The following is a 22,378-nucleotide window of genomic DNA, read 5'->3' as shown; positions in this document are numbered from 1 at the left end:
CAGCCTGCCAATGCAGGAAACATAGGTTTGATCCCTGGGTTAAGAAGATCACCTGGAGAAGGAAAAGGTAACCCACTCCTGTATTCTTGGCTAGGAAATCTCATGGACAGAGGAACCTGTGGGCTAAAGTCTATGGGGTCGTAAAAGCACAGGACAGGACTTAGTGACTAAACAACAAGCTGCTGGCTATATCCTTCTAGCTTATTTTATTCATAATAGTTTGTACCTCTTAATCTCTTAGCCCTATGTTGCACCCATATCTATAAATCTGCTTATTTTTTGTTTCCAGTAACTAGTTTGTTGCTGTTTTGGGATTCCATATGTAAATAACATCATGCATGATTTCTCTTCCTCTGGCGTATTTCATAATACCCTCCAAGTCCATCTGTGTTGATACAAATGGCAAGTTTTCTTCTTTATGGCTGAGTAGTATTCCATTGTATAAGTGTGTGTGTGTGTGTGTGTGTGTGTGTGTGTGTCTTCTTTATCCAATTATCTTTTGCTTGATACTTGGACACTTAGGGTGCTTTCATATCTTGGCAATTGTAAATAATGTCACCACTGAGTCTCAATCACTATAGCATTACAATAAGTCTAGAAGTTGGGCAGTGTTAGTCCTCCAACTTGTTCTCCTCCTTCAACATTATGTTAATTATTTTGGGTCCTTTGCCTCTCCATATAAACTTTAGAATCAGTTATCACTAACCACAAAATAACTTAGGATTTTGGTTGGGGTTGCTAAATCTATAGATCAAGTTGGAAAGAAGTGATATCCTGATAATTTTAAGTCTCATTATCCTTGTACATGGAATATCTCTCCATTTATTTACTTCTTTGAACTAATAAACCAATCTAATAAGATTGTAAGATATATGGTTATTATACAAAATTCGGTTAATCCCTTTCCTCTATACCAGCATGAATAAGGTATATTTCGAATTAAAACAAAATATTATTTACATTAGCACTCCCAAAATTTAAATATTACAAAATATGTACAACACTACAAAACTCTAGTGAATGAAATACAATAAGTAAATAGATCGATATTCCATATTGGAAAGCTGGGGCAAGGGCAACAACACTAAAATGTACATGGAAAGAAAATTCTGTACCACTGAAGAAACCTGAAATTATGAATCTTGAAGCCTCTTGTATAGTAGCTATTGGAAAAGAAGTAGAATGACTTCACAGGTCTTTGGTGGGAACATTTGACTATAGGGGAAAAAAGAAAGGTTACATTACTCTTTGAAAGAGAACAAATGATTCTGGCTCTATTGTCCCTGGAATGTAATCAAATGATTCTGGGAAAATATACAACCTCTGACTTTCAAGCACTGTTTGCCATTCAATATTACTTAATTCTGGTTGCCTATTTTCTTTTCTTAAAAACCCCTGACCATACATAAATGTGTAAAAAGTAATGTATCTTGGTTTCTTGACAGGCATATATTTGAAATGTCAAATATTTTATCAAATTGTGAGATATGAATATATGTGCACATCTGGGCTGTAAACTATCAATGCAATTAAGCACATGATATATTCATGTACAGTTAAATGCAATTATTTATTTAAATATATTTTTATTTTACTAGATAACTGAATCATCATGAACTTTGCTCACTTTTAAGTAAGGTTTAATGAAAGAAATAGTGAAGTGAATGCTGTAAAGTAAAATTTTGTACAATATCTTAGAAGAGTTTTTCCAACTAATTTTCAAAATATTTGTTATTGTATGTCATTATTTATAAATTAGGTAGTTATATTTGTTTACTGTGTGTGTTAATTGCTCAGTCCTATCTGACTCTTTGCAACCCCATGTTCTGTACCCTATGGACAGGCTCCTCTGTCCATGGAATTCTCCAGGCAAGAATACTGGAGTGGGTTGCCATTGCCTTCTCCACGGGATCTTCCTGATGCAGGGATTGATTCTGCATCTCCCACATTGCTGGCTGATTCTTTACCATCTGAGCTACCAGGAAAACCCTATTTGTCTAATAAAGGCATATATTATTTCAATGGTGAACAATTATACTCTGTAAACGTAAGAAAGATCTTGAAAACTTTAACAGAAGGAAAAAGACAAACTTTTTTTTCTCCCAAAATCTTTTTATTTACTGTTTTGCAAAAGAAAAAATACCAAGATTTAGGGGTGGGGTTTGCTTTGCTTCTGCATTAATTTTTACTTTATGAAATTTAGCCTATAACACATCATTTAATAATCCCTTGAGTATTCAGGTAATTCAGATAAATATTTGATGCATTACATTGCTTCTTTAGGGAACTTTTAAAAATAACAATCTGGTGGATGCCAGTTTACCTTTTGCTACAAGTTTTCTGTATATCAACAATCAGACACCTCATTTCAATAGTAAAGTTTCAGAAAGCAATTTTTACGTGACTATGCTAAGGGTGTATACAGAGGTGGAAGCTATTTGAGTTGATATATTTCTGCAGATTAAAGAAACACTTAGTAAACCCAGGCATGGTTTTCTTCTACATAAAATGTTATTTATAACATAGTATCATGAATTATTTACAAGCAATGAAGTCACTTGCAACAGGAGTAAACAGAATTGATGATGACCTTCAGTTCACTGTACTGCGGAGAAAGCATTTCTCTCATTAGGTTCACACTGGAGAATAAAAGAAGGCTTTGCTTCATGAAAAAATCAACTTCTTCTTCCCTCAATCCATTGATTTCACCATAAAATTGAAAATTCAAGTGTATTATATTTAGTTTGCTTCCAAAAATAATGAAAAAATAATTGTGAATAAGTCTAAACCTGCTTTCTTAAAGAAATCTGACAATGGTCTCTATTAGTACACCACTTAGAAAGATCCAAGTGAGCTCTTGATCTAAAGTAAATGTCAGATAAATGTGTAGACATTTCTGCCATTATTAATGAGTCTTTAGAGGGCTGTTCATTGACTGGAGCATTAAGACTGTGAGGAAACAAATTTCCTGAAACCATGTTAAACATTATTATAATGAGACGTTTTTCTCCTAGGCATGAATGATTGTCAGGGTGAGAGATTGCCTCTGTTTGACCAATCTTTCGTCAGGCTCCTCTGAGACTTTTCACAACAAGTTCCAACCTTGGGCTTCTGTGTCTGTTCTCATAGAGTCCAATGAGGGCAGAAATTCCACTAAATTAGTTTAGAGAGAATTATCTTTCTCAAAATCTGACCACCTTTAATATCTGACCAAACTCCTCATCCCCTATCATCCCAACTGTAAGAAATGAAGGCTCCTAAAACCAAAACTCTCTTAATTTCTGCTATTATTGCAAGCAGCCAGGACATTGGAAAAGAGACTGTTATAAATTTAAGTGCTTTAGAATCTTCAGCATTCAAACCAGCCTTTCCAACATTCCAATTCTTAGTAATGGGGATCTGAGGAACTAAGGGGCACTTCCCAAACCTTCCTCTTAATCAGCTTAGAGAAACAATTTTCCAGATTAGGGATGACATTTTCCAGTCCTAAATGACACCATAGACACAGTATTGGTGCTCAAACCCACTGCTATAAAAAGTCCCTGCCTCAGAGTTGCTGTTGTTCAGTCACTCCATCATGTCTGACTCTTTGTGACCCCATGGGCTGCTGTATGCCAGTCTTTCCCATCCTTCACCATCTCCTGAAGTTTACTCAATCTCATGTCCAGTGAGTCGGTGATGCCATCCAACTATCTCAGTCAGTCGACCTCTTCTCCTGCCCTCAATCTTTCCCAGCATCTGGGTCTTTTCCAGTGAGTCGACTCCTCACATCTGGTGGCCAAAAGATTGGAGTTTTAGTTTCAGCATCAGTCCTTCTGGTGAATATCCCGGGTTGATTTCCTTTACAATTGACTGGTTTTTTCTCCTTGCTGTCAAGGGACTTTCAAGAGTCTTCTCCAACACCACAGTTCAAAAGCATCAATTCTTCAGTGCTCAGCCTTCTTTATAGTCCAACTCTCACATGCATAACATGACTACTGGAAAAACCATGGCTTTGATGAGATGGACCTTTGTCAGCAAAGTAGTCTTTGCTTTTTATATGTTGTCTAGGTTGGTCATAATTTTCTTCCAAGGAGCAAGTGTCTTTTAATTTCATAGCTGTAGTCCCAAACTGCACTGGTTTTGGAGCCCAAGAAAATAAAGTCTATCACTGTTTCCGTTGTTTCCCCATGTATTTGCCATGAAGTGATGGAACTAGGTGCCCAATTTTCATTTTTTGAATATTGAGTTTTAAGCCAGCTCTTTCATTTACCTTCATCAAGATGCTCTTTCGTTCCTCTTCTCTTTCTGCCATAAGAGTGGTGTCATCTGCATATCTGAAGTTTCTGATATCTTTCTTGGCAATCTTGATTCCAGCTTGTGATTCATCCAGTATGGTATTTTGCATGATGTACTCTGCACATAGGTTAAACAAGCCTTGGCATACTCCTTTCCCAGTCCATTGTTCCATGTCCTGTTCTAACTGCTCTCTTGACCTGCATACCTGTTTCTCAGAAGGCAGGTCAGGTGGTCTGGTATTCCCATCTCTTCAAGAATTTTCCACAGTTTGTTGTGATCCACACAACCACATTTAGCTTAGTCGTTGAAGCAGAAGTAGATTTTTTTTTTTCTGGAATTCTCTTGCTTTTCCATAAGCCAACAGATGTCAGCAATTTGATCTCTGGTTCCTCTGCCTTTTCTAAATCCAGCTTTAACATCTGGGAGTTCTCTACCTCAGAATACTAAGTTCAAATAGTGAGGATCTGGAATGAACTTCAAAAGGTTCCTTTCTCTGAACCTATGATTCCTTTTGTTTAGGCCCTTAGGATGTATACATTCTTTAGTTCCTCTGTCTATTCCCATTTATGACTTCTTAGAGGAGTTTCATGATTGGATTTCTGCCTCCCAAAAGGGGAAAATAATTTTAGAATTTGATAGTCACCATCAAAGTAAATAAACAGATGAATTAAATGAGACTTTAACACCTTTTATCTGTCTTGTCTCTGAGGGTTGATGTTGCTGCTGTTCAGTTGCTAAATCATGCAGGACTCTTTTGCTAATTCATGTCCAACTCTGTGATTCCATGGACTGCAGCATGCCAGGCTCCTCTGTCCTCCATTATCTCCCAAAGTTTGTTCAAATTCATGTTCATTGAGTCAGTGATTCTATCTGACCACCTTATTCTCTGCCTCCCTCTTATCCTTTTGCCATCAATCTTTCCCAGCATCAGGGTCTTTTCCAATGAGTTGGCTCCTTGCATCAGGTGGCCAAAGTATCAGAGGTTCAGCTTCAGCAAAGGCCTTGAAGTGAATGGCCGCAGAGTCGGACAGGACTGAGTGACTTTCACTTTCACTCTGTATATAAGTTAAATAAGCAGGGTGATAATATGCAGCCTTCTCATACTCCTTTCCCAATTTTGAACCAGTCACATGTTCCATGTCTGGTTCTAACTGTTGCTTCTTGACCCATATGCAAGTTTTTCAGGAGACAGGTAAGGTGGTCTGGTACTCCTATCTCTTTCAGAGCTTTCCAGTTTGTTGTAATTCACACAGTCAAAGGCTTTAGGTGAGTCAATTGAAGCAGAAGTAGATTTTTTTTTTTTTTAATTCTGAAACTCCCTTTCTTTCTCCAAGATCTAGTGTATGTTGGCAATTTGATTTCTGGGTCCTCTGCCTCTTCAAAATCCAGCTTGTATATCTGGACGCTCTTAGTTCATGTACTGCTGAAGCCTGGCTCAAAGGATTTTGAGCATAACCTTGCTAGCATGTGAAATGAGAGCAATTGTACAATAGTTTGAACTTTCTTTGGCATTGCCCTTTTTTGGGGGATTGTAATGAAAACTGACCTTTTCCAGTTCTATGGGCACTGCTGAGTTTTCCAACTTTCCTGACATATTAGTGAAGCACTTTCACAGAATCATCTTTTAGGATTTTAAATAGCTCAGTTGAAATTTCCTCACCTTCACTAGCTTTGTTCATAGTACTAATGCTTCTTAAGGCCTACTTGACTTCACACTCCAGGATACCAGGCTCTAGGTGAGTGATCACACCATCATGGTTATCTGTGTCATTAAGACCTTTTTTGTTCTTCTATGTATTCTTATTGCCTCTTCCTTCATCTCTTCTGCTTCTGTTGTGTTCTTCCTATTTCTGTCCTTTATCATGACCAAATGCATATAGAGCCATCAAAATCTCCTTCAAGAATTAATACTTTTTTGTAAAGAAACCCTTCAAGGCATAAAGTTTCTAATAGAAGATCACAAATCCTAAGGCCTTACTATTCCTGTGCTAGTCCCTGTAACACTCCCATTTTACCCGTAAGAATATCTAAAAGCCTAGTGTTGAGATTTATCTAGGATCTCTGAGCAATATGCAGTGTCGCTATCCCTCAACACCTTGATAACCCTAAACTTTTTATGTTCTAGCATCCATTCCCACTGGAAATAAATTCTTTACTGTAATTGATGTATGCAGTGCATTCCTTGGTAGTCCAGTTGATGAAAGTATATCTTTTTACTTTCACTTGGAAAGAAAACCTACTCACCTGAAAGTAATGCCTCAGGGTTTTATTGAGAAACCTTATTTCTTGCAAATCCTAAAAGGCTGATCTGAGTGATATAAAGTTTCCCTAGAGTTTTACTTTATCACAAAACGTGGATGATTTGTTTCTTTGCTGTCTGTCTCCAGACTCCTCACAGGAAGACAGAGTCCCTCTGCTATAGCGTTTAGCCTTAAAGGGACAGCAAGTGGAAAAAAAAAAATTTTTTTTTTCAGTTTGCTCAAATCCAGGTTTGATATTTAGGGCATCTGATGTTAGAAAAAGAGTTAAACCTAGATTTCATGGTGCCCTAAGTTTCTCTAAATTCAAAGCTATGTATTCACTGTGAGGTTTTCTCAATCTAATGGGTTGTTGCTGAAGGTAGATTTCAACTTTTTCTCCTGTGGCCCAATGTCTTTATATGTTCCCCAACAGTAGCAACCTTAATTCAGTTTTATGGGAAGAGCTGGACCACATTGCCTTCAAGACCTGAAAGGAGAGTTTGTTGAACTCACCTACCCTTGGGCATTCCAGTTATTAAATTTACTTTTTTTTCTTTTGGTGTATAAAAAGACAGGCAATGCCCTTGGGGTACTCACCTGAAATCACAGGGACTACCATTGATCCATTACAGTATTATAGCCAACAGCTGGACCCTGTGATGTGGCGATAACTATCTTGCTTAGGGCCATTACAACCTTAACCCTTTTGGTTAAGATTGAGGAAAAAAATATTGTGGGATCCCCTTTAACCATTTTTGTATCTCATGCAGTAGAAGCTCTCCTGAATTCTCATCACACTCAGCATTTCTCTGCCAGACGCCTCCTCCTGTGTTCTTTTTTTAACTGTCTCTTACATAACTATTTTAAGTACAATAATTTTTACTTGCTATCTCTCTCCCTTCTCTTACCAACAGTCCTTCATGACTGCTTAATCCTGAGGGACTATATCCTGACTCTTTGTAATGATATGCATGAAATTCCACTGGGCAACACTGACTTCTCATGGTTCACTGATAGTTTTTATTTGAAAGGTAACAATGACAAATATTGTGCAGAGTTCACTACAAGAAATCCTTTTGTTGTTGTTGAGGCAACATCTCTACACACAGCTACTTTAGCCCAACAGGCTAAATTATGTACTCTTACATGAACGTGTACTTTAGACAAAGACAAAAGTGATTCTGTTTATACTGATCATGTACATGCTTTTGGAGTAGCCTATGGTTTTCCCATATTGTGGAAACAATATGGCTTCCTTGATTCTAGTGGAAACAATTTCTATGTGGCCCTGTTTCAAAAATTATTGAATTCACTATTTCTATCTGCCACTATAGATATTACTAAAATGCTGGGGCAATTTCAACTTGACTCTTGAAGCCAATAGGAATCATTGCTGATATATCTACAATAAATGCTGCCCTTAAAGGAATGAACAACAGCCCAGACTCTCATAATCCAAAGATATATTTCCCCAAATGAAAATTTATAAAACTTGCCAGCATTAGCCTCAGAAAAGGAAAATATTGTAAACTCAACAAATGTTAGCTTGATAAAAAGGGAAAGCTGTGATTTTGACCAAATAACAAGCCAGTCTTACTAGAGGCTCTACAGTTCCCAATCTTTGCTAATGCAGCTAATTATACCATTGATATACTGGCAAATGATATCCTTCATGAATCAGTATTGGTAAGGATACATTAACAAGGCCCCGCAAAGTACCTGCCTCAATTACTCCATTTGCCCAAGTTATTTACAAACCAGAGGAGCCCATTTGTACTGCTCCTTGATATTTTAAACTACCTACCTGGCCAATGGGTCACTGAAAAAATCAAATAAGAAATCAGAGAATACCTGGAGACAGACTAAAATTAAACGCAAAGATCTAAACTCCTTGGAACACAGACAAGTCAGTTCTAAGAGGACAGTTCTCATTATATTTATCTTTTCTTCTCCCTAATTCAGTTAGCTTTTTTTTTTTTTACTGTGCTGTGTCTTCTTAGCTGCATGGGGTTTTTTTTTTGTTTTCTCTAGTTGCAGCATGCAGGGGCTACTCTCTAGTTGTGGTGTAAGGGCTTCTCATTGTGGTAGCTTCTTGTTGCAGAGCACAGACTCTAATCACACATGTGCTCCAGTAGTTGCAGCACGTGGGCTCAGAAGTTGCAATTCCTGGGCTCTAGAGTCCAGGCTCAACAGTTGTGGCACATGGGCCTAGTTTCTCTTAGCATGTGGGATCTTCCCAGGTCAGGGATCGAACCTGTGTCTCCTGCATTAGCAGGCAGATTTTTCATCACTGAGCCACCAGGGAAGGCCCAGGTAGCATTCTTATGAACAATTCTCTAAATTCTTTGCCTGGCAAATGAGTTATTTCTTTTTTATTAGTTGCTTTTTTTTTTTTTTTTTGGTTTTCAGTAGCTTTCTCTTGTTCTTTCAACTGAAACCAATTCCTCTGTCTCTCATTTTGCTTAACTTTCTCCATCTCTATGAAATTAGGTGAAATAAATTACTTCATGTCGTTTTGAAGGAGTGTCCTTGTGTGGGAGTGACCTTGTAAAGTCTGTGTGTGCCCAGTGACTTTGGTGGGAGAAGTGGATCTGACTTAAGCACAAGTCCCATCTTTCCCCATTGTGTAGCTATCACCCTGACAGGAGGTGGGTCTGAAAAGAATGGGCTAGAGCCAGAGCTTTCCCAGTGCCTATGAGATTCAGGGTTGGGTCCCAACTTTCTGGAGGGGAAACCCTGAGGATACAGTCTGAGCTGGCTCTGTTCTCTTTCAGTGTGTGCCCTCTCCTCTCCCAGCACCAGCACTCCTGCTCCCAAGGGGAGCTATTGCTGGAGCGAGAGGGGCTGGCAGAGGTGCTCAGCGTGGTCTCAACACATTCCCTGACAGTCAGAGATCCAGACTACTTTTGATGCACTGCTTCGGTCAGAGCTACTAAACATTGCCTCCATCCTGCTCAGATCTGCTTAAGGTTTGAATTGATTTGGGGCCCCATAGCTGAACTCGTATTTTTGGCTATGGCAGCCCTCACCCCAGTTCGGAGCTGTGTCAAATGGGACTGAGACATTGTCTCAGCCCAGGCCGCTGTGTGTACCTGACAGTTGCTGAAACCATTAGTGCTGTTCTTAGTTGCTCAGTCATGTCCAACTTCTTGTGATCTCAGGACTGTAGCTCTGTCCGGGGATTCTCCAAGCAAGAATACTGGAATGGGTTGCCATGCCTTACTCCAGGGGATCTTCCCAACCCAGGGATCAAAGCCAGGTCTCCCACATTGCAGGCAAATTCTTTCCCATCTAAGCCATCAGGGAAGCCTGAGAATGCTGAAATGGGTAGCCTATCCCTTCTCCAGGGGATCTTCCTGACCCTGGAATCCAACTGAGGTCTCCTGCATTGCAAGCAGATTCTTTACTAGTTGAGCTACCAGGGAAATTATTAAAGATTTGTGCATTTTTTAATCTGCCTTCTCTATCTTACTTCGAGAATAAGCAAGCATGTGCAAGTTCTTCAGGAGCAGAGTCCTGGCTTCCCACAGCCCTCCTGTTAGACCTACCAGCCATCTACCCAGTCTAGGGAACTCATCTTCCTGTTGTTGAACCCTAGAGCCAGGCTGCTCCCTATATGGCTCAGACTGCTCACTCTTCAGGAGGATCTCCATGTATGTAATACCCTCCTTGTCTGAGTCTCCTTCCTGGGTCACAGGTCCTACTTTTATGGTTTCTTTTCCTTTCATATCTTATTCCCTCTGGTCTTTCTTACAGCCTTCATTGCATAGGACTCTCTACTAGTCTCCAGTTAGTTTTCATTGAGAATAGTTCTGTGTATAGATGTGCTCCTGTTGTCTATGTGGATGGAGGTGAATTATGCATCTTTCTACTCTACCGTCTTGCCCCTCCCCCACCAAAAAAGATATTAACCAATTTTAAAACATGAACTTACAAGATTTCTGTTCTTCATTGAATGTTAATATTTCCTTAGTATGTTTATTTCTCTCTTGATTACCTGAATAATTGAAAAGAAATATATTCATATAATGTAACATAGACTATTTATGAATTTTATAAGTAGAAAAATAAGCAAATAAAATATATTACTATAACTGATATTATTTTCCTCTTTTCATTCAAGATCCATCAAACTGAGAGGTATAATTATTTGATGAGACAATTCTCCATTATCTAGTACTATCCTGTAATTATGATATGTTTGTGTTGCCAACAGTAATAGAGGAATTAGTTTACCCAAGCAAGAAATCAGTAACTCAGACTTCTAATTAAACTTTATTATAATGAGAAAATGCGTGCATTATTGTGGACTCAATCTATTTTTCCAATAGTTATTTAATAATCCATGTATAATTAGATATGCAAATTAAAATATCTAGTATCAATGATTTATATATTTTTTTAAATCAATAAAAGAACATCAAAGAAGAGCTCTATAGCATTTTGGATATGTAATACATGTGAAACTAATAAATATCAAAGAATAAATATCAAATGTGTCATTTATTGCAAATCAATGCATGTTAAGAAATAAGCTATCTCACTTCATTGTGGGAATCTTGCATATATTAATTTGAGTCAACTTTTTCTTCAGCAGTAACCATATTTATATATCACAAATCAGACCAGTGACAAATGTTTTGGGGCCCTGTGCAAAACAAACATCCAAGATCCCCTGATTCAAACATTACTAATTTCAGAAAGTGACAAAGCAAGCAGCTTAGTGGAGTTCATCTAAATGTTAGGCCTTTTGATAACTGTAAACATGTAAAGAGACTTAAACTGCATAATCCCTTTCATAACATACAAAATTAAAAAAGACATTTCTATTTATTATATGAAGTTAGTATTACCAGGGCTTCCCTGGTGGCTCAGATGGTAAAGAAACTGCCTGCAATGGTAAAGAAACTCTTTGCAATGATCTGGGTTCAATCCCTGGGCTGGGAAGACCCCCCCATGATACCTAAACCATAAAATAAAAACAACAATCTTTATCAAAATATTAGCCAGTAGACTCAGTAATATATGAAAACATCATACATTATGACCAAGTGAGATGTATTCAAGGGGTACACCACTGATTAATTTTCAAAGATCCATCAATGTATTTCACCATATTAATTTAAGAAGTAAAACCACATGATCATATCAAATAATTAAAAAATGATTTTGATAAAATTTAACACCCCATCCTGAAAAAATAAACTCAGAAAATGGGAATAGAGTACAAATTCATCAACTTTATTAAGAATATTTACAAAAACTCTATAGATAATATCATATTTAATCAGAAAAAGAACACTTTCTTCCATTCAGAGACAAGTAATTGCAATCTGCTATCTATACTATTGCTTTATATAATGCTGGAAGTTTTAGCTAAAGCAACAAGGCAAGAAAGGTACACAAAAGTAAAAATTGAGCATTTCTCTTCTGTATTTCATATAACTGTTTATGTAAAAAATCCCAAGGAACCTACAAAAATGATATTTCTAACTCATAGCTAATAACTGAGGTTAGCAAGGTTATAGGATGCATGATAAATATATAATAATCACTTGTATCTGTATATACTAACAATGAATTTGTGACACCAAAATTAAAATATCAATTAAAATATGTAATAAATTATGTATTTAATATATAACTAATATAATTAATAATTGTTATGTTTATAATACAAAAATAAACATTTGGCAATGATGAATAAAGTGAATCAACAGATGATTGATTATATATAGATGTGTTATATCTATCTATCTCTATATATCTATATCTATATATTCACATATACAGCACACACAAGCAGTGGATTATTACCCAGTCATTAAAAAAAGAAGGAAATTATGCCATTTAAAAGGATATGGATTAACCTAACCTATTATGCTTAATGAAATAAGTCAGACAGAGAAAGGAATATACTGTATATTGTTATTTATAAGTGAAACCTAAAAAAACAATGCAAATGAATATGTAACAAAACAGGAACAGACTCACAGATATGGAGAAGAAAATTGGTTACAAAAGAGAAGAGGGAAATGGGGAGGGACAAGAAAAATCCATGTGATTAAGAAATACAAACTACTGTGTATAAAATAAATAAGCAACAAGGATATATTTTACAGAACAGGGAAATGTAACCATTATTTTGAAATAGCTTTAATTACAATCTATGTTTTACTAGAGCTAGGACAAATAATCCTAAAATTTACATCAAACCACTGAAGATCTCAAACTGCCAAAGCAATCTTGAGAAAAAGAAACAAAACTGGAAGTCTCATGCTTGCAGACTTTAATCTATACTACAAAGCTACAATAATCAAAACATTAACCATGATCCTAGCATAAAAACAGACACATAGATCAATATAACAAAATATAGAACCTGGAAATAAACCCATGCACCTATGGTCAATTAACATATGGTAAAGGAGGCAAGGATACACAATGGAATTAAAAGAAGACTCTTCAATAAACAGTGTTGAGAAAACTGGACAATTACAAATAAAATAATGAAATAGAATATTTTTTTATCTCACCATATACAAAAATAGAATCAAAACAGATTAAATGCCAAAATGTAAGATTTGAAACTATAAATCCCCTACAAGAAAACATAGGCAGAACACTGTTTGACATAAATTGTAGCAATACTTTTTTTGATCTATCTCTTAAGTCAAAAGAAACAAAAAGAAAAATAAATGGGATGTAGTTGAACTTAAAAGCTTTTCCACAGCAAAGGAAATAATCAACAAAATGAAAATACAGTCCAATAAATGGGAGAAAATATTTTCAAATGATATGATTGCTAAAGAGTTAATATCCCAAATATATAAACAGGTCATGTAACTAGAAGAACTAGTGTAAATTAGAATAATGTAAAATGAAACAAAAGTGAGAACTATTTTCATAGGAAAAATAAGCCTGCTATTATCAGGAATGTAATTATCGGTAATGTAATTATCTATATAGAACAAACAATAGAATTTATAGAAACTGATTAAAAAGTTTAGCAGTATTGCTGCTAACAAGCTCACCAGAAATAATCAAGTGGGATACATATTACAAATATGACAACTTTCAAAAAGTTGACAGTACTTACCATTTGAGCAAATTAATTTAGCAAATAAAATATAGCAGCTCTATAGAAATAAATATATTTATTTCTGTTAAAATGGACTACAAGTTTTATTTTATGAATAGAACATTTCACATTTTATGGTTGTATGGAATTTTATAAAATGTCAGGATTTATATGTGAGTGAGTGGTTCAGTGCAAAATAATAAAAAAATTCCACTTCTTTATTAACTCTATATATTTATTCTAAAATTTACATAGTCTCTGAATCTCCTGACAAATTCTCACCACTTGAAAAGGTCAGGATGACCAGAGTGTGCACTGCAATGTCTGAGCAAGAAATCAGGCTGTGAACAGTATGTTTGTTTACTAATGATGAGGCCTTATTTGAGGAAAGAGCATCTGCAGCAGTTAACTCAGGGGCAGAAGAAATAGAGTTCATAATGAATGTTACAGTGTGGGTGAAAACTATCTGTTGGACTCTGACTGATGATCAAAATACCCTTCTTGGTGACCCCTGTAAGCCTGTTTTTTTTTTTTTTTTTTTGCTATCAAATTTAACTGCTGTAATAATTAGAACATGTAAGATGGCTGGATGGCATCATTGATGCAATAGACATGAACTTGGGCAAATTTTGGGAGATGGTGAGAAACAGGGAGGCCTGATGTGCTGCAGTCCATGAGGTTGCAAAGAATCAGACACCACTGGGTGACTGAACAACAACAATCTAAAGTAACAAAATTAGAGCCGAAAATGCTTTCTAATGCAAACTCTTCCGATTGTATGTGAAGAAAGAGACAGGCAGGAAATTTTAAATTTTGTCTCAAAGGCACTGATCTAAAAATGTGACAGATTTACAGATTTGCCCTTAGAATTTCTTTCTCCTGATACCTATTTCTGTTTCTTTCCAACTAAGTAAATTGATGTTGTTTTACCTTCCGTTCCAATTTTTGTTTTGCATCCTATCCAAGATACATATTCTCAGCTGGGAAGGCATATTAGTAACATTGTTAATCTTTTTTCTAATTATAGATGTACTTGCCACTACTCTTGGTCTCTGGCTACTACTAGTCAGACCTTTGCATGATGCAGATAAGTGATTTTATTGTCTGTCAAAATCTAATCAATAATGATTGAGAGGATATTTACTGAGGAGACATTTCTTGATGCTAATAGATAACCTCTTATTATTTGAAAGTATCAAATTAATCTCATTAATTTCTTCATTGATTATTTCACTCAACTTTTGTTGAATTCCTTCTGCTATGCTCAGGACTAGGCTTAAAACTATGATTAGTAAAATTCAGGAGAAAAGAAAGGCATTGAAAAGAAAAGCAAAATAAAACAAACAAAAAAGAGACTACTCCCAAAGCTGCATTCAGTGAGAATTGAATGATTACTTTAAATTTTTTATCTGGATACCAAGTTTCCTTTTGGCTCTTTTAACATATTAATGACAAATTTAGTGGCTTAAACCAACATAAATTTCTTATTTTACAGTTTTGTACATTAGAATTCTTACAGGGATTCCACTGGGCTAAAATCAAGGTGTCAGCAGGTCTGCATTCCTTTCTGGAAGCTAAGTAGGATGATTCAATCAATTTACTTTCCTTTCCCAGCTTCTAGAAGTTGCTGACATTTCTTAGTTCATTTTCTTCCTCTATCTCCCTCCTCTAGCAGTCTTTTATCTCCTGTAATCATAATTCTCTCTCACTACAACCTGATAAACTTATTTATATGTTAAGGATTCATCATTGGATAATGAAAGATAATTTCTCCCATTTTAAGGTCCTTTAGTTAATCACATCCACAAACTGTCTTTCACCATTCCAGGTAACATATTCTTGTGTTGCGGGATAATAAATGTGGGCATTTTGAAGAGGTCATTATTCTGCTTACAACACTGGATAATTGGGGAGAACCTCATAATTTGATGATAAACATTTTCAGTTGAATGTTATGGTAGTTATGTACCAGTTTTTATGACTATTGCTACCAAAGCAGAGAAATATAAACAATTAGTGATGAAAGGTTAAAAATGAAGTAGTTTATAGGTACAGTGTATTGGACTGAAATGAGACTGATCAAATATTTAGGAAGTTTTAGATACTATTGCAAAAATAGATGCAGAACATTAGAAATTATTTGTTTTATCATTATCAGCATTTAGTTTATTTAATGACTTGGCTATCGAGTTCTTCCTTTATTACTGTTAAACTAAGATAAGAGAGGGGACCAGCACAAGAATTCAAGACTAAGGAGTATATTTACAGTGTTCCTTCAGCAACTCTTTTTAATGTCATCTACTTTAATTGAATTTTTGAACTCTATTCATGATATTTGAAAAAAAATGTTTCCACTACTAATAAATAAACTCTACTACCTCCTATCCTTCTACCCTGTAATGATCTTATATAAGTTTTAACTTCAATTCATTTCAGTTGCTCAGTCGTTTCCGATTCTTTGCGACCCCATGAATCGCAGAATGCCAGGCCTCCCTGTCCATCACAAACTCCCGGAATTCACCGAGACTCAAGTCCATCGAGTCAGTGATGCCATCCAGACATCTCATCCCCTGTCGTCCCCTTCTCCTCTTGCCCCCAATCCGTCCCAGCATCAGCGTCTTTTCCAATGAGTCAACTCTTCACATGAGCTGGAGTTTCAGCTTTAGTTTGTTTTTGAAAATGCAGCTGCCTTTTCAGTATTTATTCAGCTGATTTCTTGCTATATATCTGGATAATTTGATTACTCTTCTGAGTAGAAAACATTTAAAATAATATAATGTCAAAAGTTTTCCAGCCAAATATATGGCAAAAGCTTGTTTTTAAATATATGCATTTAAATATCTGCAATTCATATATCAATAAGGAGATGTGTTTTCTTTACCATTGTAATAAATATTTGATTATAACTTCTGTATTGAAGAATTGCTTTCTTAATTAAACCTAAATACTACTTCTAATACATCACAAACCTATTCTTACTGAATTAAAGATACACTTCCATGAGACAAAATAGTAGGTTTACTTCATATTTCCTCATTCAGGCAGACATGCATGTGATTTTAGATTTCCACTTAAAGTAAAACCAAGTGTCTTTAGACAGTTGAAGAAAATTTCTAAAACTGGGAGTTATTAGAAGAATACTTTGAAACAAAGTAATGAAGCAATTCTTTTGAAATAAAAGAATGTATTTTCCATAACAAATTCTTTAACTGATATTTGGGCAAAATAAATGCATATTGTAAGATAAGTTAGCAACTGAGAAGAAGTTTGTTTTTTATGGTTGTAGTGAATATAAATTAAAAAGTAATAAAAAGACTAACACAATTAGAAAAGTATAATTACAAACTTAGTATGACCCATATTTAAGGATAGTTCTCTTTAAATAATAAGCAAACAAAAAAGAACATATACAAGATAAAACATATATTTATCATATGTGTGTGTGTGTGTGTGTGTGTGTGTGTTATTGTTGTTCAGCTTCTAAATTGTGTCCAACTCTTTGTGACCCCATGGACTATATGTAGCTTGCCAGAGTCTTCTGTCCATGGGATTTCCCAGGCAAGAATACTGGAAAAGATTGGTATGTCCTTCTCCAGGGGATCTTCTCCACTCAGGGATCAACTCTCATCTCCTGCATTGGCAGGCAGATTCTTTACCACTGAGTCACCTGGGAAGCCCCCCATATATGTGTGTGTGTGTGTGTGTATGTATACAAAATCTAACCTGAAAGATTAAACATTTTTATGCATTTAATACAGAAATATTAATGTTAAGCAATATCCTAGTAAATTACTAATACCTAAAAGTAGTAAAAAGTACTGTGGAACAATTAACTCTGTGTGCACAGAATGTGTTTGCATGCATTTATATACAGAGAGTGATATGATTCTAGCTGTGCTCTTGGTGGTGATGGGGAGAGAATCAGTAATCAGGCTGCTTTCAAAGAAATGGAGCAAGTTTAGTTCTTGAAACATAAAAGTAGAAGTGAAGAAATTCATATCAAAGCAATTTTTATGTAAGTACAGAGGCAAAGAGTAGACATTCTCATATTTTCAAGAACCCAGGTAGTAGACCACCAATGAAAAGAGATCTGCATGATATTAAAATCTAGCTACTCAATATCTAATAGAGAATCCAGGATAAACCAACTGATGCTGTGCATTGCACACATTAACATAGAGACCCAAGATTAAATACTTAAGATGCATTTGTTGTATCTAAATGTCATGAAGGACAACAAAAATTCATGTACAGAGTGAGAGCAGGAGTGAAAGAGAAGGGTGGGGATATGCTGGAGAGCTTGATGGCAGTTGTGGGAAATGTACTACTAACCTTACCTTTCTTGTTAGAATTTACTATATAATTAGCAACAGTAATATATATTTTTAAGTTAATACTCTGTATTGATTTCTTTTAATTTTTTTACTTATCATGAAATTAACAATCAGGAAAACTAAAGTAAAAATAAACTGAAATCCAGGCTTAGAAGGAGAAGTATAAGCTCATCAATTTTTAACATTTTTGACAAAAGCCAATAGTCCCAGTTGTAATTTATGAATAAAAAACTTACACGAATGCATGGCACACAAATTTGTCTATAATGTACAACTTTAAAGTTTATTAAATGCAAGTATTAAAACAGAGAGAAAAAGTAATTTATATAACATGAAACAAACAAACAAACAAAAAAAAACAGAGCACTAAAATGGAAATTCACCTAAAATATGCTAAAGATTTCAAGCTAATATAAATGAATAACCTCAAATTTGTAAAGAAAAATTGCTTTTAGATTGATGAAATAATATAACACAAATATATATATTTGTGTCAGGGATTCATCCAGGAAACAGTGTTTCAGAAATATTCAGATTATAAGGATGATCCAAAGAGTAAAAGAATGCTTATGTTACATAATTTATAAACTAAAAATTAAAAATGTAAGAATATATTTCCAGAAATGTGTAGAAATAGTTAAAGAAATATAATCTTTTTAGTCAACCTGACTCATTTTTGTGAACCCTGGCAAATTAAGTGATTAAAATATTCATATTATATAAAATATTAGAATTTTTGAATAGATGTATATAGTAAATACAAACCAAATTATATCCCTAATAATGAGTGCAATTTTAATACTCATGAAATATGTTATTTCTTTCCATAGGCCACTAGGTCAAAATTCAATAAATTTTAAAATAAAAATAGTGATGACAATTTCCAAATTAATTCTGACAAAAGTATCTGCAATTAAACTTGGCATATATAACATTATTAGCCAATCAGAAATAATATTCTTTGAGGTTTCAATAAACATATAGTATCCAGGAATAACTTGGTGAAATTGAACAAATGCTTTATAAAAATTTTTCTGTAAGACATTTTTAAAAACTTAATCAGCATCATGTACCTGACCAGGAAAACATTGTTTTATAGAGAATATCTGAATATAACTCTTATTTGGAGAAATATGCTAGCATAATCTTTAGGTGACTTGTAGTTTGTTATTGTTCTTTAGTCACTAAGTCATGTCAAACTCTCTGTGACTCCATGTACTATAGCCTTCCAGGTTCCTCTGTAGATGGGATTTCCCAGGCAAGAATACTGGAGTGAATTGCCATTTCCTTTGCCAGGATGTGGCTTGCAGAGAGATGGACAAAAATCAGTCTTTAACTTTTAGTCCATAATCCATTGCCAGCCTGTGTGTAAAAAGTCCAATAGAGGATCAGAGAATAAGCCAGTATGTTGAAGGGAATAATAAGAATCTTAATTCAGGTTCCCATGACAAACTGCCATAAATTGGGAGGCATATAAAAAAAAGAAATTTATTTCTTGCAGTTCTGGAGACTGGGGTTCTAAGAACAGGGTGCAAGCATTCAGGTTCTAATGAAAGCCGTCTTCTGATGCAAGCTGTTGACTACTCTTCTATCCATATTCATAGCACAGAAAGCAGAGAGATGAGGAAAGTTCTTTTCTGACTCTCATAAGGATATAATCATATTTACAAAGTTTCCACACTCATCACCTAAACTATTCCAATTATTTCCCAGTGGCTTCCCAAACCATTCTCCAAATATCTGGCTGTGGGAGTTGGGTTAGTCGAGTTGAAGAAAATGTGAAAGTGGTGTTGGTCAGTGTAATCATGGGACAAATTGTGCATTCACATAATTTATTATGCTAATTAGTGAGGGCTGACAGGTGGGTGTCATCCACAAAGGAGATATCATTACCAAATTCCAACAACACCAGTCAAAAGAAACCCATTTCCTTTCACCATCCTTTGATAATGCAACCATGAAGAAATTAAGAATCAAATATACATAAAATGGAAATTTTTTTCTTGGGGATGGTCTTGCTCCCTGTCTCTTTTACAATGTCACGAACCTCCATCCATAGTTCTTCAGGCACTCTGTCTATCAGATATAGTCTTTAAATCTATTTCTCACTTCCACTGTATAATCATTAAGGATTTGATTTAGGTCATACCTGAATGCTTTAGTGATTTTCCCTACTTTCTTCAATCTAAGTCTGAATTTGGGATGAGGAGTTTATGATCTGAAGCACAGTCAGCTCCCGGTCTTGTTTTTGCTGACTGTATAGTTTCTCCATCTTTGGCTGCAAAGAATATAATCAATCTGATTTTGGTGTTGGCCATCTGGTGATGTTCATGTGTAGAGTCTTCTCTTCTGTTGTTGGAAGAGGGTGTTTTCTATGACCAGTGTGCTCTCTTGGCAAAACTCTGTTAGCTTTTGCCCTGCTTAATTGTGTACTCCAAGGCCAAATTTGCCTATTACTCCAGGTGTTTCTTGACCATCTAGTTAAGGCTATGGTGTTTCCAGTAGTCATGTATGGATGTGAGACTTGGATTATAAAAAAAGCTGAGCACCGAAGAATTGGTGTGAATTAGCATATTGAAAAGCAGAGACATTACTCTGTCAACAAAGGTCTGTCTAGTCAAGGCTATGGTTTTTCCTGTGGTCATATATGGATGTGAGAGTTGGACTGTGAAGAAGGCTGAGCGCTGAAGAATTGATGCTTTTGAACTGTGGTGTTGGAGAAGACTCTTGAGAGTCCCTTGGACTGCAAGGAGATCCAACCAGTTATTCTTAAAGGAGATCAGTCCTGGGTATTCATTGGAAGGACTGATATTGAAGCTGAAACTCCAATACTTTGGCCATCTGATGCGATGAGCTGACTCATTGGAAAAAACTCTGATGCTGGGAGGGATTGGGGGCAGGAGGAGAAGGGGACAACAGAGGATGAGATGGCTGGATGGCATCACTGACTCGATGGACGTGAGTCTGAGTGAACTCCGGGAGTTTGTGATGGACAGGGAGCCCTGGAGGGCTGCGATTCATGGGGTCGCAAAGAGTAGGACACGACTGAGCGACTGAACTGAACTGAATTAGTTCTAAGAATTAGAATTGTGGTGTTGGAGAAGACTCTTGAGAGTCCCTTGGACTTCAAGGAGATCCAACCAGCCCATCCTAAAGGAAATCAGTCCTGGATGTTCATTGGAAAAACTGATGTTGAAGCTAAAACTCCAATACTTTGGCCACCTGATGTGAATGAAGAACTGACTCATTTGAAAAGACCTTGATGCTGGGAAAGATTGAAAGTGGGAGGAAAAGGGGATGACAGAGATGAGATGGTTGGATGGCATCACTGACTCAATGGACATGAGTTTGAGTAAACTCCAGGAGTTGGTGATGGACAGGGAGGCCTGGTGTGCTGCATTCCATGGGGTTGCAAAGAGTTGGACATGACTGAGTGACTGAGCTGAACTGAACGGAACTGAAAATGGAAAATTACCTCTAGCACACATAGATGATGTGGAAAAGATATTGCAGGCTAAGGTCTTATTTCCCTTTACTTTACTTCAACAAGATAATGAACCTCGCTCTTGTCTTATGTATGTGTTGTTAATGTGCTAGTTGGGCTTCCCTGATAGCTCAGATGGTAAAGAATCCGCCTGCAATGTAGGAGACCCCAGTTCAATTCCTGGGTCGGGAAGATCCTCTGGAGAAGGGAAAGGCTACCTACTCCAGTAGTCTGGCCTGGAGAAGTCAATAGACAGTCCATAGGGTCTCAAAGAGTCGGATATGCCTGAGTGACTTTCACTCACTCTTCAATGTGCTAGTTGCTCAGTAGTGTTTGACTTTTTGTGACCCCATGGACTGTAGCCCACCAGGCTTCTCTGTCTATGGGATTATCTAGGCAAGAATTTCCTTCAACCTTTGGAGAAGGAAATGGCAACCCACTCCAGTGTTCTTGCCTGGAGAATCCCAGGGATGGGGGAGCCTGGTGGGCTGCCATCTATGGGGTCGCACAGAGTTGGACACGACTGAAGGGACTTAGCAGCAGCAGCAGCAGGCAAGAATAGTGGAGTAGGTAGCCATTCATTTCTTCAGGGGAATCTTATTGACTCAGGGATTGAACCCAGGTCTCCGGCATTGTGGAATGACTCTACTATCTGAGCCACATGGGAAACCCATTTATGTATAGAGATATATGTAAAAAACATAATTAAATTAAATAAAATTGAAAAAATATTGATTTTGATTAGAACTGGTCTTGGAAATAACTTTAAATGAAGTTTTCAAATACCTAAATATGTTTGGGATCTGTGAGAAATCAAGAGGCATTGAAGACTATAGGCTGGGCTATATAAACACACACACACACATAAATACAGCTGTTTCTTGATATGCCTCCTAAATTCAAACCATTCAATGAAAGAGTTATAAGAAAATAGAGCATTTTAATTCAGGAATGATTAAAA

This window comes from Bubalus kerabau, chromosome 18 (genome assembly GCF_029407905.1).
Source record: "Bubalus kerabau isolate K-KA32 ecotype Philippines breed swamp buffalo chromosome 18, PCC_UOA_SB_1v2, whole genome shotgun sequence".
Lineage (NCBI taxonomy): Eukaryota > Metazoa > Chordata > Mammalia > Artiodactyla > Bovidae > Bubalus > Bubalus kerabau.
This window is presented reverse-complemented; position numbering follows the sequence as displayed.